The following is an 8144-nucleotide window of genomic DNA, read 5'->3' as shown; positions in this document are numbered from 1 at the left end:
GTGACTAATCCCTGTGTTAAAATATACTCCTCCCACAAGTTACAGACGACACGTTAAAGAAATCACTAAAATCTAACGTCGAACTGGTCCAAGATAGAGCAGCCCTTACCTTGTGATTATCCGAAAACTAACTACAAAATGCATAAAGCGCAAGTGACGAAAAAAAAGTTTTATGTGGGAATTTAGTCCCTAATTGCACAAACGAACAATTTTACGCGATAAATATACTCTCTATATACTTTAAAATATTCCAAGAATGATATGCTGAGAAGAAAATCAACCCATCTATTATCAACGCAGTCCCAGTGTTCAACCTCTTAACGATAAAGCACCTTATGAACTATCCAAAAACAGCAGGTGAGAATGAACTCTGATATCAAAATTCCACACACCTGTAGTTGGAAGTATCATTTCTCGTTTGATAATTAGAGAAAGCAATTCGTCCAAGATGAACCCAACCATGTTTGAACTATTCTTTGAAGAAACTATATTGTAAGTGTTTTAACAATTTTTGCCAAGACGAAAAGAGTGAAGGACCATAATTTAAAACAGAAGGAGTGAGTACACTAAGAGACTCATAAGGTTGTGAAGTAGGTGCAAATTTCAGGACGTCGTATTTTGATAGTGTTGATAAATTAAGAACTATGATAATTCGCTATCAGAAGTATATAACGAACTAAGCAAGGGAAAATGTTTTAGTAATTACCAGTGAATGTAGTGAATATATTATTATATGCTTTACATCATTCATATATATATATATATATATATATATATATATATATATATATATATATATATATATATATATATATATATATATATATATATATATATATATATATATATATATATATATATATATATATATATATATATATATATATATATATATATATATATATATATATATATATATATATATATATATGTATTGCTAGTTACTTCGACAGAGTTAATGTAAAATCAATGTATTTTCCCATTAATTTAGCGTAGATAGGAAGCATAATTATCCTATAGTTAGCAAAAGATAACAACTTGTAAAAGGTGAATTTTCAAAAAAAATCATGTATTAATAGTAGAATAGTCCCAAACACATAAAATATTTCCAATGATAATTTGATACACTTGGAAGTGTAGCATTCATCAGCGTTAGATGTAGAAAAAAAAAATCTTAAGTATATCGGCTAGGCCATAACACTTGATAATTTTATTCTAGTGGAAAAACTTTAAAAAGGGATATATTGTAAAACAAGAAAACTAATAAAGACAATTTTTAAGCAGTCCTGATTAAGATTAAATTAAATTATAAAATAATGCAATTAAAATTATGTAGGACAAATAGTAAATAAATCGCGAATATTTCAAAAACCCAAGGGCAAGCAAATCCTAATGACGGAACGTCATTAAATAATGGGAAGGGTAATATGTACCGTGAATAATATGTGATATATTTAAAATATAAAAAATAAAATAAAATTATTTCTAAGCATACTTCCAACATAAATGCCTCGTAGCATTCCAGACGTTTTGAAGTGTGGAAAAGCTATCGGTCGAATTACGGCACTAATCAAGGAAGACGATTTTGAATTTCGCGAAAATACTTGGCAATAAAAAATCACATGATACAAAGTTCACAGGAAGCTTTAAGTTATCATAGAAGTATGAAATGTCTAATCATCAGAATATTGAAAATAAATTATTGGGTAACCAGTTAGCATAATGAGGTTAGCTTGTAAACATAATGACAAAGTAGCGGGCCCTCCACAGGAGTTGGGCCAATCTTGAAATAGCTCTCACGGCACAGAATCAGGACTTAGGATATATGGTGATGAAAAGTGTTTTTTGCGTCATTAATATGGGCATTATTATTACAGACATTATGTTCCTACCATTCTGCGAGCAATTATGAAATTATTATTCTGACTGAAGTGAAGCCTTGATCATATACATACATTGTTGTATACCTGGAATTCAAGTTTCAAAAAAACCATTACTTTTATATCTGTATTGTTTTATTTATAGGCCTGTATCTCACCGCAAAGTATATAACTTGTTCAAATGTCTCCATTGGAAACGTTCCTATGGGACGTGATAATCCTACGAAGTTTCATTACGCTCCTGAATTGACGGCTCCCAAGCCTAATTAATCACCTCACAAGGAAATTCAAACCTAGTACTTTAATCCATTTTTTATTTTCTTCCACAGGAAGTGTAGCGGTCACCCATTTATCTTAATCCCCATTACAAGTAGTGTAAGCTTTAGCGGCACAAGTTTAAAATAGTGACGGTGTAATAAAACTTAACGGCACAAGTGGCGTGATACTTAATGGTACGAGCGGTAAGGTCCTTTCCCTCCCCCATTACAGTTGGCACAGTCATAAGCGGCACCGGGCCGACAACCATTGAAATTCACGAACCAATAAAATTCCTACGGCAGAACCAATAAATTTCACCCGGCAGACAATCTATTCAATGCCCCCATTTTTACACCCTCCCAGGAAGTTCCCATTTCCGTTAAATCTTTCTTTATGACGTCCTTTTACCCCAGACATAGCCCTAGAGAGCGGCGTTGAACCAGATTTTTCCAACAGCCTATTGTTTGAAATACAGTCAGTCAGCCGGGTACCCAGAACAATCCTTAAGCAGTTTCTCTGGAAAAACAACTAGCAAATCTTCATCCGCTTTTCGGAGCGCCCATGCTTCAGAGACATATTTGACCACTGTCATCACTGTAGCTTCTAATATTCTAATCTTTATTTGCAGACTTATCTTTCTATTCTTCCAAACCTTTTTAACTGTGACGAAACACACTGAGTCTTGGCTATTCTACTTTTAACATCTTCACTGTTCCCACCATCTTTACTAATAATACTACCAAGGTAAGTGAAGCTGCGCACATAATCAATCTTTTCATTACCCAACCTCACCTTTTCATCTTCACTTATTCCTAGCCTTAGTGATTTACTCTTCTTAACATTAATTTTCAAACCTATTCTGTGGTAATGCTTTCTAATTTAGTTAATTATTAATTTAGCAAAAATATATTAAGACGCAAATACAAAGTTTCAAAATACCACTTTTTATTAAGATAAGGATACAAATCGTGGAATGTGTAAGCTTGGAGGGAACTTGCTCAATAGCCAATTTCCTGGCTAAATGCGTCAATGTACCGGAAGGACGTGGTTGGTTTTTCATATATATATACCCCGATTTTTGAGACTGAAGACAGACTTTTTGACTTGCAGGGCGAACCTCTGCCCGTTTATTTTCTCGTTAGAAATACCTTGGGATCTTGTCGGATCATTGTAAGTGTCTGTATCTTATTATATATTATTGTAGTTTCTGAGACTTATGGTCTACTTGGGACAGCCAGTCCCAGTAGAATATCTATATCTGTAATTATTATATGTAAATTGAATAAAAGTATTGTATTTTAGACAACCTCTCTACGATCTACCTTTAGCCCCTCGAACATACCCATTCGGTACGCCTCATTAGTTCGGTCATAGCCTAAGGCACGCTACCAAAGTTTAATTACCTTTTGGCCAGATTTTATCTCCCCTATAAAGGGAGAATAAAGGCATCTACGACTAAAACACCCAAATACCATAAAATACAATTCACAACAACTGATGGTCGCTGGAAAAACTGGGTCGAGAGGGCTAGATAAAAATAGTAGATTGAAATAAAATGGCTTTACCAGAGGAAAAAATTACTTCTCTATCTACAGTACTTGAAATTGCAAAAATTTTACCAGAATACGCGGGAAATTCAGACGTAGATGAGTTTATCGAAAAATTAAAAAATTTTCGACGAACTAACTGAAGCGTTTGAGGATAAGGTCAAAGAGCAATGCGTTGCAGCCAGATTAAAGGGAAGCGCCCTTAAACATTTTGAGGCAATTAAGGAAAAAGAGCCCAAGGACATCAGTACTCTAATTGAATTTTTTAAAACAAGATTCATAGAGACAAGCATCTCCGAGAGGCTAAGAACAGAGGTAGTGACATTCAATACGTCAACTAGTATCAGGGAATATGCAGACAAAATTTGTTGATCCGTATGCTTACAATTAGAGAAAGGCGGAAATTACGAGACAGTACAGAAAGTATAACTACGTACTTTTACCCAAGGGTTACCAAAAAAAGTTATTAAGACTAATATTATTAGGGAAACCTGAAAATTTGGAGCAGGCTATAATACTAGTCGAAACAGAAGTAAAAATTGGCGAGGCTATGAAAAGGTTTGATCAGATGTTAATAAATAACACAGAAGCCCAAGAAAGTAAAAAATATGAAAGGGGACAGAAGAGGATGAACTTTGAGGAGCCAAATCGTGAACCAAAAAGGCACGAGGAAGGCCAAACCCTCCCACCACAGACCTCTCCCCATTTGACGACAAATCCCATGGTATTAGATCCTTAATGACTTGGAATACCAAGTATTATGGACACCTACCTCCTACTCCTGAGAAAAATTATAGATCAAATAGTGGCAGGTCAAGAATATATATAAATAGGTATAGACCCCATTAGAAAGGCCAAATTATCAAGCAATATAGGAAAATATTCAATTGCTATTATTGTGGCAAACCAAATCACTATGCGGCAGATTGCTGGCATAAAATACCCAAAGAAGGCCAGTCCTACAAGACAAAACACCAGTTCAGAACGCAGGGGGGCAGGAATTTAGGAAGGGTTGGAACAATAATACTTGGCAAACACCTAATAAAATTCCTGATTTTAGACCTAGGAGGAAAATGGTTAACAGTAACCTGGGTCAGAGTAGCAACACTGAAAAAAACTAAGATAACCCCAGAAACTTTTGGCCAAGAAGGGGGACTTTAAACGGGTATACCATACTTTAAGGGTCGACATAACAGTTTCTTTAAAAACACCTCTATTTAGTTTAGTATATTTTGATACTAATGCAAATAATAACAGTCTACCGATTCTGCGTTGTTTTAAAATTGAGTGTTTTCAAAATTTTATCATGTTTACTAGATGCTGGTGGATCCAAATCATTAATTCGAGAGGAAGTTTAAGAGGTTTCCTCCTAGTGTCAAAAATCGTGTAAGCAGATGCCAGAATACCCTGACAGCAGTGACAGGGCACAGGCTGAAAATTTTGGGAGAATGTCCATTAAAATTTAGCACAGGGGATAAAGAAATAACAGTAGCAGTAATAACATGCAAGCAGCTACTATTTCCTTGTATTCTAGGAGTAGATGCCATCAGAAAATATGGGATCGTATGGGAACCCATATATGATACAATAACCATAAACCAAAAAATTGAAAATAATAGGCATATTTGCGTAACAACAGATAACGAAAGTGACGATTCAAATTATAACCTAAAAATAAGCGGAAAAATCTCCATAAAAGGAGGAACAACAGCTTAAGTTCTAGCGACATTGAATGCCAAAGCAGAAAAGGTTAATACAATGGATGCCATGATAGGAGGATACACCATAAAAGAATACTCAATGATTTTCGTGGAAAATCAAGTTATAAAAATTGAAAATGGTATAACATACTTAAAACTATCAAATCTAAGTAATACTAAAATAAAACTGAACCAGATAGAACTTGGATCAGTGTAAAAGATTTCAAATTCGGAAATAAAATCTCTAAACAGTCCAGAATTAAGCGTAAACTTCACTAGCCACGAACATTTATCCTCATTAAAACCGAAGCCACAAGAAAAGTATGGAATTTCGAAAACGGATTTTTGTAACAACGTGATTTAAAACATTTACCGCAAAATGTAAAAAACTCGAGTGGAAAATATTCTTTTTAATTTTTAATGGACTTTTGAGATAAAGAAAGCGGATAACGAATTAATCCCTTTTGTAGATCAAAAAATATCAGTAGAGAGTCCTACAATCAAAAAGTCCCCATATAAAACACTTTTTCGTTTAAAACCATGTCTAGAACGCCAATTAAGGGAAATGGAAGATCAGGGAATAATTAAAGAGAGTGTGAGCGATTGGTTTTTTCCACTAGTAATAGTCAGGAAATAAGATAACACCTGGAGATTATGTATAGACTTTAGAGCACTAAATGCCGTCACGGTTAAGGTTGTGATGAAGTTACCAAGAATTGATACGATTTTAGATTCACTAGGAGGTTCAAAATATTACACTAGTTTTGACTTAATAGCAGGATATTGGCAAATCGCTTTAGATGCAGAAACAAAGCATAAAGCTACCAGTAATTTTAGACGATGGAAGAACGTTCACATTTTAACGTATGCCTTTTGGCTTATCATTTAGTCCAAATTGTTTTAGTTGACTAATGAAGTTGTTGTTAAAAGATAACAAACCAGGAAGAAAAGAAGATACCTTGGCTTATTTAGATGATGTAATTATGTTTAATGAAAACCTGGAAGACCACTTGGTTGGACTTAGAAAAATACTGGAAAAGTTTGAAAAAGCAGGCTTAAAATTAAAACCAGAAAAGTTAAAAATAGTAGTACCAAAATTAGTTTTTCTTGGACACCTGATAAATCAAGGTACTATTTCACCAAATCCAGAAAAATTTACAGTCATAGAAAATTTACAGCCTTCTAAAGATAAAAAAAGCTGCAGATCAGTTTGTGGTTTGTTAAGCTATTTCAGACTATATATTAAAAATTATGCCACAATAGCACAACCTTTGACAAACCCTTTGAAAAAATCAGGTAAATTCGAAGGTCCAGAGGACACAAAAAAAGCGCTAAAGGACATAAAAAGGCAAGTAGTACTGGCACCAATATTTAAACTACCAGATTTGTCGCAAGACTTCTGTTTGCAAACAGATGCTTCGGGGTACGGTATAGGAGCTATATTATTAAACATAAATTCTGAAGGAGTAGAATCAATAGTTCAATACGCCAGTAGGTCACTGTCGGAGGCAGAAAGAAGATATTCGACAGTTGAAAGGGAATATTTGGAAGTTGTAGTTTTTACAGAATATTTTCGACAATTTTTACTTGAAAAAAAATTCATTTTACGCGTAGACCAAAAATCATTAATTTGGCTAAATACGATGCAAAATACTTCAGCCTGGCTGACACGGTTGATACTGCGTGTGCAAGCATATTCATACACCCCAATATATATAAGGGGTTATACAAACCGTTTATCAAACTATTTGTTATGAAATGCAGATACGGAAGGAAATTTGATAGTAACCATTCTGAACGAACTGGAATGGCTGGAAATACCGTCTAATGAACATATTTCAAATCATCAAGATAAAGATGATTTTTTTTTAGAGATGAAATGCTTTTTATCAAAAGGAACGGAACTGCCAGAGCACTTTAAACGTTTTTTAAAGGACTTAGATAATTTTGATCTGGACGAAAGTAAAAATCTTCTGGTAAGATATCATAGACCATCGCAAGAATATAGAAAAAATGACTTAAAAATTATTCCAGTAATTCCAAAATCTCTGGAAGGAGAAGTTTGACAGATGGCACATGCAACGATTGGCTGTCACATGGGAGAAGCAAAAACTATGGGGAGACTGAAGGGAAATTTTTATTTTCCAAAAATGTACTCAAAAGTAAAAGCTTTGATACAAAGCTGCCAAGAGTGTGCCAAACAAAAGTCGCCACCAAGGACTCCTAGGGCTGAATTAGGTCAATACCCCACCCCTTAAGGGGTAGGAGAACTAATGTCAATAGACATTTGGGGAACCGGAGGATGTTTACCAGTTTCCAGGAAAGGAAACAGGCGCGTATTAACCGTAGTCGACCATTTTAGCTCATATGTATAAGCTTTTCCAATTAAAGATGAAAAGGCAAAAAACATTGCGAAAGTTTTGGTCAATCATCAATTTCTGGAACACGGAATTTTTCCTAGAGTTTTACTTAGAGACAATGGGCCATGTTTCAGAACCTAATGATTAGACGAAATTACAGAATATCTGGATGTTAAACGATGGTTTATCTCGTCTTATATGGCTGCAGCTAATGGGAAGTTTGAACGTAAGCATAGGGAATTAGCTTACATGCTGGGAATACATGCAAGAGAGGAAAATGAAAATTGGGATGAACATTTACCATTTGTAGTCTTTGCAATAAATACGGCTTTTTCATGTTCCTTAAAAGAAACGCCATTTTTTGCAACATATTAGAGATCCCAGAATTTGTTTGAAATA

The sequence above is a fragment of the Artemia sp. Qi Xiang Cuo genome, chromosome 18, assembly GCF_049724085.1.
Source record: "Artemia sp. Qi Xiang Cuo chromosome 18, ASM4972408v1, whole genome shotgun sequence".
Taxonomy (NCBI): Eukaryota; Metazoa; Arthropoda; class Branchiopoda; order Anostraca; family Artemiidae; genus Artemia; species Artemia sp. Qi Xiang Cuo.
The sequence above is the reverse complement of the archived record's forward strand: the minus strand, read 5'-3'. Positions refer to the sequence as shown.